This window comes from Liolophura sinensis, chromosome 7 (genome assembly GCF_032854445.1).
Source record: "Liolophura sinensis isolate JHLJ2023 chromosome 7, CUHK_Ljap_v2, whole genome shotgun sequence".
Classification (NCBI taxonomy): domain Eukaryota; kingdom Metazoa; phylum Mollusca; class Polyplacophora; order Chitonida; family Chitonidae; genus Liolophura; species Liolophura sinensis.
Genome location: NC_088301.1, coordinates 3,215,612 through 3,231,242, shown reverse-complemented (window position 1 = coordinate 3,231,242; position 15,631 = coordinate 3,215,612). Strand labels below are relative to the sequence as shown.

Genomic DNA, 15,631 nt, shown 5'->3' with positions numbered 1-15,631 from the left:
ATCACGCCCGGCAAAACCAGCCCCAAATATTGGACGTACATTAAACTTTTGTTCTTGAATTTTACATGGGTCAGTTTACATGGGTCATTTCTCTTAGCGATGCTCTGTTTATTTATTTATTTATTTATTTCATTGGTGTTTTACGAGGTATACGAGAATATTTCACTTATACGACGGCATCCAGCATTATGGTGGGAGAAAACCGGACAGAGCCCGGGGGAAACTCACGGTGATCCGCCGGTTGCTGGCAGACCTTCCCACATATGGCTGGAGAGGAAGCCAGCGTGAGCTGGGCTTGAACCACCTGGACCGCATGGGTGAGAGGGTCCTGGGTCATCGCGCCATGTTCTGACCACCTCGGCTGCGGGATGCTCTATTTAAAGTGCTTTATTTATGGGATATGATAACACATTGTTTTGTTGATCGTATTTCTGAATGAAATTGCTGTTTACATTTATACCTTAATCCAGTGAGAATGTAATAAAACAATGTATGCTATATATAAATAAGAATGCTGAGGGGAACAACTTTTCCTCCAAGTTTACAGGCCAAGCCCTGTCGGGGAGTAAATTTATCTCAGTCTTGTAATGACATGTCTCTCGTCGCCGTAAAAATCTGGAAAGCCACGTAACAGCCAACAAAAACTGTCCCCAAAGCTCAGGCAGTGGGTCATGCGCATGCGTACATGAAGCTGGAGTAGAAGATTAGCCGGCTGGCTTTGTTGACGTTAGGAGATTTCCCTCGTCAAAGTGAAGTCAACACATCGGTGGGAAAACAGGACGATTTGCTGGCCTGTCACCTAGAGAGTGATTCTCGAAGCGAAAAGGACCGAGTTTAAATTCAGCACGACCCGAGCACGAATCTCACCTGTGGACCCGCCTGTACGTTTGTCACGGATCTGCAGACGAGTCCATCGGTCTGACAGCAAAACTCTGTATTGACAAGCGTTTCAATGGTTCCATTATATGCCACATTCTGATATTAAATTTCGCTATCAGTTGGAAAGGTTATCTCGATATAAGGCATCCTTATTGTTCATCGAGAAAATTGACAGCAGAGATATTTCAATGTACTGTTCGAAACACCTGCCATCATGCGATTACCAAGGGTCATCTCCAAGACGGATGGAACTGAAAACAGTGGCTTACTTCTAGGTTGACAGCTCGTTTACACAAAACCGAGGTAAGAGCTTTCATTTGCTTGCGGTAGATATCTAACAACTTTTTAGCAACTTTCATTTTTCATTGCTTTTGCCATACAGCGTACTTACTAGATTACACTGATGTGCAGAAAAATCGTCGACGTTTTAGATCTAAGCGAATGAAATTAGTTTTTTTCATATTCAGTTCATATCCATGAGGCTTTCCGAGAGGAACGTAATAAACATTACATCTAAGTCAGAAATACCGAAAAAAGACTGTCAAGCAGGGAAAAAACTAATTTGTAAATAGCATTCGATCAAGTAATGGCATAAAACCACAAAAGTAAATGAATACACAAAGAAAAATAATAAGCTAATAAAAACACGTAAAAAATGTCAGTGCAAACAATTAGCCACCAATCCCATATACAAATGATGTTAGCAAACTTTCTCGTCCGCGGTGAACGCGACGTAATCCCACTCCTAGGCAATACCTTTAGGCGGGCGGACAAATACATTCATATATCCGAATTGGTTACAAACTTTTCTAGGTCAGGACAATGCCGACTGGTTGTTAACAGTACGTGAAGGGCGAGCCTGTCTATAATCCTGCGGCAAACTCTTGTCACACAAGTGTATCCAATCTGGGTGATGTTCAGATTCGATATTTGGCCTGCGTATGTCAGTGTGCTAAAAAGCGATACCCAGGCTTGATTCAGCATAATAATTTGAAGTCTTTAACGGCGATATTTTTACGCTCAGGTGTAGAGCTTCATGCTCATCCACTTGTCCCCTTTTCCCACTCTGTGCGGTTTGTTGTCTACCGTGCACGCGAGTTTCAGCTGTAAGAAAATGTCAGATGACTTCAATCTGACATGACACTGGACCAACGCCTTGTCAGCTGCCTCTCTGCCTTGCATTTCCTTTATTCAAAAATTGTTCCTTTCATCCAACTACTCCCCCAACACTAAAACTTAAAAGGAATTTACAACCATCATTCTGAACATTTAAAAAAATAAAAATTATTATGAAAATTATTTAGAATGAAACCATCATGGCAGCAAAATGAACATCTTATCAGATTTAACTTTATGGGTAACTTATCGTCTGCTTTTATAATTACGCCCATGCCGATCTGATATTTCTTCACAGTCGGTACTGCGAAAGCTTTCCAAGCTGAAATTTCACCGTCACAGACACCGCTTGGGAGATGTAGGTTTTTTCATGTTTGTTTTGATATATTCCATTTTGACATTTGATTTGCTCGTGTTGTTCCTGTCGATCATAAACTTAGTGACATGTCATCGTTACCTCTGCAGTGACGTCCCGTGAGACATAGTGATACCGAATAAAAACCTGGTAATCTTGCTTAAAACTATGATTATTCGTCAGACATGTTCGAGTGGAAAACTTGGGATTAATTTCGCATAAGTTTCAATTTGTTTTAATATCTGCATTAATTTTCCGTTGTATAATTTAACATTTATAATGAACTATGGTTGCTCGCGGTTTTGATCGACAAGTGATGTTAGGTTGACTAAAGTGGCATATGATTAGTAGATCATCACAATCAGCATCTCGTTGTCTAAGGTCGGATTGTCGATTCAACCTCACTGCACGACAACCCGGCATCAGACAATCGGATCATCGCGGATCACTGTAATGATAATCTCTGGGCACGGTACAGGCACATAGGTGACGACCACCTATTAGATGACAAAGACACACGGAAAGGTACACTTGACAAGCATTCGGACATGTACAATTGACAAACATCCGGGTGTATACATGGCAAACATCTGGACAAGTACACATGGCAGACATCCGTGCAGACACAGCTGAGAAACACCCATAAAGATACAGTTTACAAACATCCGTGCTGATGCAGCTGACAAACACTCGTAGAGATACAGGTGACAAACATCCGTGCTGATGCAGCTGACAATTCCCCGTACAGATATAGCTGACAAACATCCGTGCAGACACAGCTGAGAAACGCCCGTACAGATACACCTTACAAACATCCGGACAAGTACATCAGACAAACACCCTTACATACACACCTGACAAACAGCCGTGCAGATACAGCTGACAAACATCCGGACATAAAACCTGTGACTACACTACTTCGTAGTTACATTTAAGGGGAATTCAAAACACGAGTCGCTCAGTGATGTATGGAAGCCGGATGACGGAAGACAGCTCCGATCCGCTGCACGAGGGCGGTACCATTCGCGCGCAATTTGCTCTGTCCTTGTGCCGCTGGCTGTGACCCCCGGGGGCGCTTGAGGAGATCTCCTCAACCGGCGATGTGGATAGCTTGGGTCACCATTCCTTTTTGTATGTATGAATATGTATGTATGCTTGGGTATTTCACGTTTTACGAAAAGCCATTAGGTGTGTGTACATATATTACGCCTTTTTGTGAAAGGGCGAGTCCATCCCGAATAAGTGCTGCCGTCACCGAAGTATCATGCCGAAAACACCAGACATGACACCTGAACCAGTCACATTATACTGACACTGGAACAACCAGTCCTGTTTTCTTTTCTCTAACATATCAGTACTCAGAATACTCGGAACACATGGCCACACCGTTCCATTTTGTAAACGTCATATTAGACGTAGTGATACAACATACAGCAAAAACCTTATACACAGATGTACTTAATCACCATATTCTGCATTTTGAACGATATTAAATGGAAGTATACGATGATGGGCATATCGCTGGAAAAATTGGATTATCTTTTCATGAACGCTAAAATGACATTGTTTAAAAGGAGAGACTGTCGCTCTGTTGACCCTCTGTCAGTTCTGACTTTTCACTACGACACCCAACGTTAGACATACTGATAGAGGCATACTAGCCTGCTGTGCACATTCCCAGCATGTCTAGCGCACGACCTGCCTACCAACAGGCTTTCCCTGGGACGCGTGCTTCAAGCGCTAAGCGAGACGTAAACATCTCCTATTCCCGCCAGCCCACTCTCCAGTAAATTTACATTTTTCGACCTGTCTCCTTCAGTACGTGCTATTTTTCTTACCTGTGTATGTAATTTGATTAAAGCGGAATTAATAAGGTGTACTTTATTCGCACTCAGACCATCGGAAGCCTCGACTGATGCTCGGCACAATGGTGGCCAGTCTAGGCTCGTCACGTTTGATTCTACCAACAGGTATTATGTGATTCTATGGGCAAGCCCTGATTAGCGGCAACTCGTCAGTGTTTACCGTCATGTGCTCATAGGATGACGAGGACTGTACAACGATATCTCCTCCTGTGATTGCAATCTGTAGAACTCGATAAACCATTCGTGGGTTTAAGATTTCAGTTTTGCTATGTAAAGATATGCCTTTTTGTATTCGATATCTGTATAATCCGATCTTGAGTTAAAGATTTCAACTCTGTGTTATATAGAACCCGCGAGAAAACCCGCGTGAAGGACTTGATGACGCTATGTGTTCTTGTAATGGGCATTTCAATATGCCGTTCGCGAGTGCAAGATTTGAATTTTATTTTAAGTGCATGTCGAGGGGAAATGAGGATTAAATAGCTGAAAATATTCCCTGGTATATACCGTTAGCCTCGGTGTCACGCTGTGGTACGTGTGGTTTATTTTTCTGTTATGTGACACCATGCTAGCAGCGGTGTTAGACTATTATCACCATATGTAACAGTTGCCATATCCAGTTGCCTATGTTTTCGCTTAGGACTCTTCAACTTTAAGTGCACTGCGTACTTAAGACAGCCAGAAGAGGGCTCACCTTGCGGATGCGCTCTGGGAAACTTGCCTTTTCGACGCTAATGCCAATGTGCATTTTCTATTGCCTGGGTGTTTCTTTGGTATATGGATAATCACAGCTTGAAATACTTGGTAAAATAATTGAGATTTCCCACAAATTAAGGTGAAATCTTTTCTCCCATATTATTTTCTCTCATTACACATTAAAAACTGACAGGCTTATACATGTAACAGTAAAAACGGCATTTTGACCACTCTAGTAGATAAGTCATATGTTTTCTGTAAAACACCAGTGTTTTGGAGAAAACGTAGAAAAGATATACTGAAATGTTATAGAAAGGATGTTAGCCTATGTTTTCGCAACACCGCATGCGCATTTACGGATAAGGCGTCTGTGTTCAAGTAAAAACAGCAAGGCGTTTGCACATTAATGCTTGTGTCTTTATAAATACATGCAATGCTTCGTTAATATTTGCAGTGTATTGATGGCGTTCAAATTAAATGTTACACCATTCTGCACATTCTTCAGGCTTATATTTAAATGATGTCGATTTTGGTTTTTTTCTCTGATTCCACGGAAAGGTCTCCAGAATTCTCGTGATGTTTTCTCGGAATACTGTTCTGATTGGGCCATAGAAGTTAATGCTGTTGTTGACAATAATGGTATTTAGAAATGGTGACAGATGAAACCAATCAGAAAAATATTTTTATAGAGATCAAATAAATGAATATGTATATTGCTCCATTCACCTTGGATTTCCATTCACTTTTAATTGTAAATTTCCTTCAGCTCAAAGTACACTGGCTGACAAAGCACTGCAAAACAAAGCCTTATCCAATGTAGATACTCTAATTTACTACGAAACTAAGGTGTGAAATGTGTGACTCTACTGTGTCATCCATTCTGAATTACGGATGTGAAATTTGGGGTTACCTAAAGGAGGAAACATTGAAGAAGTCCATCGTAAATGTTGTGGAACTGTGTGGAATGTTTCATTAATTAAGCCCCAAAGCAGTTATTTACGAAGACCTGTATGATAACAGAGCTGTAACGTTCATCAAACACCGGGGTTTAAATGGTTTCACTTAGAACGTGTACTTCGTGTACGCAGTATCGAATAGCCTGACAGAAAAAGGGATAGGTAACTGGTAAAACTGAAACAGATATGGTCAAATTATAGGTTAGCCGAAGCTTACCACTGGTTGTCCCTATGGCTACAATACTCGCCAGTCCGGTATAAAGAGAGGAGTTGAAGTAGCCACCTGGTGCTAGGCGCAACTGATAAATTTCTAGCTCTCGTGGTTTTCAGTTTTCAGGTCATTGAAATTAGGTAACTTCTAACCGAAAATCTTGTTATTTTTTTTTACTGTATTTCAAAATGTTCCACACAGAAGTGCGTCGTTAGCTAAAGCACGAGTGACCTAAACATGTTTGATATGCGAAAACGTTAAGTGTCTTTAACGTTTGCTCTCCTAACCAATCTGACATCCAAACATGTACGTATTTAGAATCTACACATATATTTGGCTTCAGCTTTTATTTAAGCGCATTCCTAAACTTGTTGACCGCTAAGTATGTTCAGAGTTAAATATGTTCTCTTTACGTTTACATCATATACATGTAGACTACAATAATTTATGACAAAGTTTGCACTTGTCTGTTGAGTATAATCCCAAAACGTATGGACGACTTGCACAGAAGGCGCTCGGGGCCTCCGTGGCTGAGGGGGTTAACTTATCAGCGCGGCGCAGTAAGTCAGGAACCTCTCATCAATGCGGTCGTTTTGAGTTCAAGTCCATCTCATGCTGGCTTCCTCTCCGACCATACATGGGAAGGTTTGTCATCAACCTGCGGATGATCGTGGGTTTCGTCCGGGCTCTAGGCCGGTTTCCTCCCACCATAATGCCGGTTACCGTCGTATAAGTGAAATGTTCTTGAATACTGCGTAAAACACCAATGAAAATAAATAAATAAATAAATATAGCCGCTCAAATATGTTAACTTAGAATGATACAAAAATAGGGCACTACAATGTATTTTCTTAGATGAATGCACTATATATAGCTTTGTCTAAATTTGCGCTCATGCAGAACTATGTTTCGTTTTAGCCTCAGTTCGAAAATTCTTCATTTAGAAAAAAAAGAAAAAAAAACCCATCAGGGATGTTATCTAATGTATCACAACACGCCCATGTGATATTGGGGCTTGAGTGTCCTTGGAGTGACGCATGATAACTAATCGTTTTCTGGCACGAAATCGGGCTCTTACAGAGGATTTCTTCGTTACCGTGCTTCTCTCTCCAGTCTACTTTTACCCTGTTTCTCTGTTTTCTACATCATCACATCAAAAGACTACAGGTGAGTTAAATCATCTTTGATGTAAAACTGCTCAAAATGATGGATAAAGGAAATATGAAATGGTATATCACCTTCACTTCTTCAAACAAAGAGCAAGTGTTGTTGTTGTAATCCACGGATTAATTAGATAACCATTTTTAGATTCGGTCTGTTGCTTTAGTTAGTACGTCAGATGATGATTTCGAGTCTCTATAAACAGTTATGTCAAGTAGTTTTCACAGTTTTGTTAATCGCCTTTCAAAATTTGGCTGCTTGATGGTGGTCAAGAATTCTGTAATATAGTGTTCCATTTTTTCCACATTATAAAGGAATCTGTTCAGTTCTAACTGTACTGCATAGAAGGACATCACTGCAACAAAAACGTGACATCCTTTTCTGATCTGATCACACTGATAGAGGCAGTGAAGTGAGTATCTTCTGTTTGTGCATATGTTCTTAACTAGTTTAGTGGTTTGAAATGTTTCCGTAGTATTATGTAATATACACGTATGGGACTATTTACACGTGTAAATTCAGGGCATTTTCTAAATAAGGCATTGTGAAAGAATATACTTTTTTACCTCAAAGCCCAAATGCCATAGCCTGTTAGATTATGCTCATATTGTGGCGTCCAGCAGAGCGAAGGACACATATTCTTTGTACTTTTAATAGACACTTTTGTTGTTAAGGGGTGTAAGTAGAATGTCACCCTTCCCTCCCTCTGGTGGATGTGTTGTGAGAAGTGGATTGGACGATACTCGTTTTTTGTTGGCTCCCAACCTTTTGATAAATGCCTTCCGTAAGGCACATTCGAGCACATTCTTGTAAATGCATTAGGTCAGAATTCTTCATATGCAAGCAGTAGATCAATAAAGTATTTTTTGTTACTTTAAGTCTGTTATTTTATACCTTAGACTTGCCTAAAAACAGGTTTCATATTTTGGTAGTCATGAAAAATAAATCCTGCTTTTGCTTTTTCATTTTTGTATGTATCCTACAGTATGAGTCACAATAAATATATATCTTCTATCATGTAAAAGATGAAGTAAATTAAGGCTTACTTTTTCGTGTATTATATGCACTGTTGTAAAACTGTTTTTCTTTAATCTAAATGTTCAATTCAGAACACATGGTATTAACACAAACTGCTGTGAACCACAGAATACGAATGTGAGATGAAAATAAATGTATTTTATTTGTTTCCTACTTTTGTCTTCATTAGTCATTCTTTAACTGGTATAAACTGGTTTAAACTGGTTTCCTTTAACGTGTTTAGACGATAAACATTTTTTGCCTAGATAGAGTCAAGGCACGTGTTTAGGAATATGCTAAATGACTAAACTGTTCAGGAGTACAACGTATTAATGTTGTAAACGTGTAAAAATATCGGACAAAATATGCGCTTAGATTTACGTTTAGGCTCTAAACGCCGTTTTTGCAGTGCAGGCAACACACAAAAGCAGACTCGGAATCACGGGCGCCAAGTACTTATCAATATTCATATCTTCATACGTCATATATATGACCAGTGGTGAGCTTCTAAAGTGTGTAACGGATTTTAATTTCTACCCAGACTTTACACAGCAGCCATTCACAGTTGCTGATTCCTTCGTAGGGTCACTTCTTTCTTTCAGTTCTGATTTATTTCTCTTTTCTTGTTATATGTATGTTTGGGGTATTACGTTGCACTTAACAATTTTTCCTGCTATATCACAAGCGTGTAACGTAAAGCTCCAGATGACGAATGAAGATGACGAGCGGGAAACTCAAAGATAATTTACGTATTATTGCCATGTAGTTGCCACATGTTACGTATTTGCAAATATCAGTTCCCTAATTCATGGTAATACTTGTTTTATACAATATGGTCAAAGACCAATATAATTAGTCAAACAAAGTTTGAAAAAAAAGAAAATTTCAATGGGATTGGAAAGTGCTAAGTGTCCACCGCTGTGACCTTAAGGCACTGTAATATAGATGGTGCCTTATCAGCTTCGGCACAAAATAACAGTTTTAAACTTGTCACAGTATGATAAAACTGATCACATTATAAAGTTTATGATTTTTCATACGATGACAAACGTTAGCTGAACTTTGACAGCAGTAAAAACCAGTAAAAATAATTTCCTCGATCTTCATACTGTAAATTAAAATCACCGTGCCTCATTTATTACACCAAAATTGTGCGTTTTTGATCGAGAGTGCGTTTGTAGCGGGTTATTACTAACTAACCAACTCTTCTATGACCATGACGGGTATATGAGCGCTTTGGCCAATTTTTATACTTTTGATTCGGAAATTTACAGAACTGTGCTGGGATGTTTGAATTTTGACCTCTGTGGGTCAATCCCCCCTTTGCCATACCAGGTTTAAGTTTAATTTACTCGCCTGTGATCGCTTCACATCCGTGATAAAACGAAGCTTACAAGTGTACACTGTATCCACTTTATTTTATCCTACACTTTGCAGAACAGTGCTTGAAGTTTATATGGTAAGAAACATTACTGAAATAAACCCTGTGTCATTAAACGCACCGAACACCAATCCTGTAACTCAGTGAGAGTCCAAATAAATCTTGCCCGATATGTGTGCGAGACAATAAGAATACTCGATTTCAACCTAGAACAGTGATGCAAAGTTTCATTGTAGTCCATGATGTGCTGGGAATATTTTGTACATTTTGTCTTCACATAAGCTTGAATGTGCAAAGCAGTTTCTTATTTTTTGCTTTGTTGTTGTTGCGGATGGTTGTGTGTCTGGACATTAAATTCTGCGTGATACAGCGCCATCTGAAAGAGTCGTTGTTGTACAAATTGTGGTTGTGTGTCTGGACATTAAATTCTGCGTGATACAGCGCCATCTGAAAGAGTCGTTGTTGTACAAATCGTGGTTGTGTGTATGGACATTAAATTCTGCGTGATACAGCGCCATCTGAAAGAGTCGTTGTTGTACAAATTGTGGTTGTGTGTCTGGACATTAAATTCTGCGTGATACAGCGCCATCTGAAAGAGTCGTTGTTGTACAAATTGTGGTTGTGTGTCTGGACATTAAATTCTGCGTGGTACAGCGCCATCTGAAAGAGTCGTTGTTGTACAAATTGTGGTTGTGTGTCTGGACATTAAATTCTGCGTGATACAGCGCCATCTGAAAGAGTCGTTGTTGTACAAATTGTGGTTGTGTGTCTGGACATTAAATTCTGCGTGATACAGCGCTATCTGAAAGAGTCGTTGTTGTACAAATTGTGGTTGTGTGTATGGACATTAAATTCTGCGTGATACAGCGCTATCTGAAAGAGTCGTTGTTGTACAAATTGTGGTTGTGTGTATGGACATTAATTTCTGCGTGATACAGCGCCATCTGAAAGAGTCGTTGTTGTACAAATTGTGGTTGTGTGTCTGGACATTAAATTCTGCGTGATACAGCGCTATCTGAAAGAGTCGTTGTTGTACAAATTGTGGTTGTGTGTATGGACATTAAATTGTGCGTGATACAGCGCCATCTGAAAGAGTCGTTGTTGTACAAATTGTGGTTGTGTGTCTGGACATTAAATTCTGCGTGATGCAACGCCATCTGAAAGAGTCGTTGTTGTACAAATTGTGGTTGTGTGTATGGACATTAAATTCTGCGTGATACAGCGCCATCTGAAAGAGTCGTTGTTGTACAAATTGTGGTTGTGTGTATGGACATTAAATTCTGCGTGATACAGCGCTATCTGAAAGAGTCGTTGTTGTACAAATTGTGGTTGTGTGTATGGACATTAAATTCTGCGTGATACAGCGCTATCTGAAAGAGTCGTTGTTGTACAAATTGTGGTTGTGTGTCTGGACATTAAATTCTGCGTGATACAGCGCTATCTGAAAGAGTCGTTGTTGTACAAATTGTGGTTGTGTGTCTGGACATTAAATTCTGCGTGATACAGCGCTATCTGAAAGAGTCGTTGTTGTACAAATTGTGGTTGTGTGTATGGACATTAAATTCTGCGTGATACAGCGCCATCTGAAAGAGTCGTTGTTGTACAAATTGTGGTTGTGTGTCTGGACATTAAATTCTGCGTGATACAGCGCTATCTGAAAGAGTCGTTGTTGTACAAATTGTGGTTGTGTGTATGGACATTAAATTCTGCGTGATACAGCGCCATCTGAAAGAGTCGTTGTTGTACAAATTGTGGTTGTGTGTCTGGACATTAAATTGTGCGTGACACAGCGCCATCCGAAAGAGTCGTTGTTGTACAAATTCATGTCGCTACAGATGTTTGGATAGGCAGGATGGACGTAAGCCGAGCATCTTTTGATGTAGGTCTGCGAGATAATTGTCAGCGGATAACATTTGGCTGGGAATCCCCGTGGTATTTTATATGCTTTGGGTTAGACCCGCGCCCCGTTTACCCGTCTTTCTCAACCATTTAAGGTTATTGTCCGTTGAAAAAAGCCGTACCCAGCTGTGTAAATGGGGAATAGCAGTGATTTATAACTACTACACTTCTAGAAGAAAATCAATGTACATGTCAAAATAGTATTTATCAGATGACTCACTTACAGATACAATGAATGTCAAACCTTTGCATTACGCCCCTGACGTTAATATGTCTACACTTGGATTGTGGTTTTTCATGGTATTATGTGTTTGATTTGGTCACCTATATGGCCCGTCGTTTGCTGTGTAACTTACCTGCGTGCTACCATGCTTGTGTGTCACACAACCAAGACACCTATATGGTCTAGTATTCTGTATTGTTTTATTTGAACACTTGTATAGCGTTATTAACTGTAAACAATGTGCGAAATGCTTTAGGTTTTTACCTGTCAAGTTTATATGCAACTGCATGAAATATGCAGAAGAGAAAATGCTAACATTGTCGGTATAACCCGAAGTCTTTCTCGTTTGCTTTTAAGGACACCAAACAATACGACAGGCGAACAGGCTAGGCGTTTTGTGATTATACAGTTTGACATACACCTGCTGTGTAGTGATTATAAGTTAGTTGACCTGGATGTTTTAGATCCACTCAGACTGATAGCACAGATTAATCACACGTAGTCGTTGTCTTTAGGGGGATTACTGTAGAGAAGAATACATTACATCTCAGATACAACAAAAGCTTAAATCCTCTGCAGAGTGAAAATGCTGTCTGCTGTACAGTGGTGTCCCTCATTTCCTTATTAAATCAGCAGAATTTCCGAATATTAATTTAAAAAAGTCTTCAGGAAGACCCGATCAGGAATTGAACCCAGGTCAATCGATTCTGCACGGTCAACTTCAGAACCATGCCAGGGACACAACCTTCGTTCTCTCCTGTAATTATAACCTAAATACCTTATAATGATGGCTATGTAACCGTAGCTTTAAAACGTTTCCAAGATAAGTGCATATCTAAGACATATGCTGGCTCAATTGAAATGACATATTTTGACGTGATAGCAAACCGCAAAGATATCGTGTAACCACAAACCACGAGCTCACAACAAAAAAAACCCGAGCCGCTTAACCGCGAGCCTCTTTACCACAAGCCGAAAACGTGTTCACACGGCTGTAACCGCAAATGTTATGTTGACTTTGTGTTGAACTTACAAACAGTTCTTAACAACTGTGTCAAGTGAAATAAAACATATCTTTAATTTTTTAATAAAGTGGCCATTTGTTAATTGACACGAGCAATGTTGCTGCATTATGACCCACCCTCTATAATGTGATGCATTATCGGAGCGTCATCATGTTTAAGATGTGTTACTGGGGAGATATCCAGTTGTCTTTTGGTGCGGTTGAAATAAGAAATGTGAGTCCCAGTCAATTCATGCTTCGTGCTTAACAAATTTTCAGTCATATGACACCGAGGATTCATTAGCTGTGCACATATAATGTGCCTTCTTGTAGCAGGGGCGAATTGCATGCCGCCAAAGTGCTGCCGCCACTGAAGTATCATGTCGAAGACACAAGATAAGACATCCCACCCAGTCACATTATACTGACACTGAGCCAACCAGTTCTGTTTCCGTGCTTCAATCCCTCCATACTGGGCGCAACAAATAACAAGCCTTTGGTATGACCCGAACCGGGTTTGATCCCGGGTCTCTCGACTTGGAAGGGGACCGTCTAATCATTATGTCACCGAAGCGGTCGATCTACAGAAGAGCGATGAAATTTTCCTGTAGCATTCCCTAATATGAACCCATGGATCAGGTAGGTGCGGTTGGCGAAATATACATTATGACGTCTTCATGGCGTGATCATGATTGGCTCTGAAAATATAAACGCCGATTCACACCTGGATTTGAAATCGGATCTTCTTAATTGAACTGGTATAAAACACTGCAAGATGCTCATGTAGCATGCTGGCCATGGCTACGTATAGTGTTAAAAGTGATATTTACGTACGTCAGAAACATTGCTTATCAGTAGTTGTTGCTATTGTTAAAGAGCAAAAAAAAAAAAAAAAAAAAGAAAAACCAACCCATTTTGATCTATATTAAACCGTGCATTTTCCCCCGGCTGTTTTCACATAAGATAAGCTATACCGAAGACCACAATTCTCCGAACAAAATTGTTACGCGGAAAGTGTGTTGTTTGAATCCATCCCTCGACTTTAACTTCACGTCCAACAAATTCTTCGGCCACTTAAAGGAATAGTTTGGTTTCCCCTGAAAGCAAGCCTGTAATTATAAATATGTAACGGTGTAAACCACATATACAAAAAGCCAAACACGCTGAGAGCTAGCCAATTCCTTGCCGAGCAGACAACCTGATACACGTTATTGAACAGTTGGGTGTGTTTACACAGGCAAACAGGACCTTTGGACAGCTTACTGGCTGTATAGCTGACAATCACTTAGTTGTCGTGGCTCAAGCAGAATGGCCCTTGTGAACGCCGCCTCACTTACGGTTATCAGTAATCCCGTCCGAGTGCTAGTTTATTACTTCGTGATAAACACTGGGCACTCAGAGTGGTAACAAGTCCCATTCTCCCGTCTCCAAAATTAAAACTGCATAAAACTCTCTGACGCGATTTTTCGTGAATGGGTTGGCAAAACTGTCACCTGTCATTTGTCATGTTAAATAGCTTCAAGATGCTTTTAATAACCTCTAGCCGGAATAGATCAAATTCTCATCGCTACTGACATACCACCTGTTAAGTATAGGACAAGTATCACCACTTAGAACAACTCTCCAGGAAGATGTCTGACTGTGTTGGCTATGGTATATTGACTTTTTCTCATTAGCATTTGTATTTCCTCTTTTGAATTCCTAGCACTTTAAGGGACGATAAATAATATTAATCAAAAAACTAAAGATTGTTGCACAAGTTAAAAACATCTGCAGGACACAACACAATGTGGTTGTAGATGCCTCACACAAAACATTCCGCATCTTGTATCATATGTTTCAATATGTATGGCAATATTTTTTCAGAGTAAGCTGTCTTAGTTGCCTGTGTTACTGTTTAATTGTTTTGCTCTCTGCGTAAGTCTTAGGGCATAGTACTCATACTAATACATGTATATCACATGGTCTCGAGGAATCTCATCTATCACGTGACCTAGCTGGTGTTGCACGTCACAGTCCTTACAGCACATGCGCCGCTCTCTACTTTCGCTTATATCACTGCTATTACTAGCAAAATTTGTACAGAAATCTGGAACGACTAACTCGCTGGGGTCAAATTGATGAGGTAGGGCGTGATATCAGAAAATACAAAAACTCTGTCTCAACATTTGTTTCTTATAAAACTTATTGGAAAAGGCTTGCGCTTGACAATGAGTAGGGATTCTGTTACTCTGGGTTTGACGTCAATGGAACTGTGGGAAAGAATTTAACGTTTGACAGTGAGAGAACTGTAGCTTGTTTGAGATAGTGGTTACGGACAGCTGAGGCTACTAATATCATGTTCTAGCACGTGTAATCTGTTATGTATATGCCTGCATGTTTTGTCTATATATCTCGCACATATTTTATAAGTCTTCACAGTCTTCCCTGTCCTTGTGAGGAAAAATGATCCAACATCGCGAGAAAGTACAGGATATTGCGGGACCTCATATCTGACGACTGTTATTTAGTAACATCACGTATATATGTTAACCAGTCTTGAACAGATTCAGGATACAAGGGTATAAACTGTACTTTCTGTCTGCTGGTTTTTAAATCATTTTCAAAGCAGTAAAAGTAACCATACAAAAGGTTTTGGTACATCCAAAAGACGTTTGCCATTATTTTTACTTTTAATTACCTCTCTCAAAACATCAGCCTCGTCTGCATACGTGTTATCTTTCATAATCAGTACTAAGGTCCACAAAATGTATAATCCGGCTCGCATTATAGCTCTCTTAAATGTAAGGATCACCTCGCACATTTATGTTGTAATTTTAGAGCAAACGAACGCCCCTAAACTTAGTATCTGGGTTCCCTGGGCGTTTTA

General features: G+C 39.9%; 1 protein-coding gene across 1 annotated transcript in view; it reads left to right on the top strand.

The window, feature by feature from the left end:
• Positions 1-798: 798 nt before the first annotated feature.
• Positions 799-15,631, top strand: part of LOC135469807 (collagen alpha-1(IX) chain-like) — a 103,883-nt gene continuing 89,050 nt past the window's right edge. Inside the window, exon 1 of the mRNA XM_064748412.1 lies at positions 799-1,182. The gene's annotated coding sequence lies outside the window, so the exon portion shown is untranslated. The remainder of the gene's footprint in view (positions 1,183-15,631) is intronic.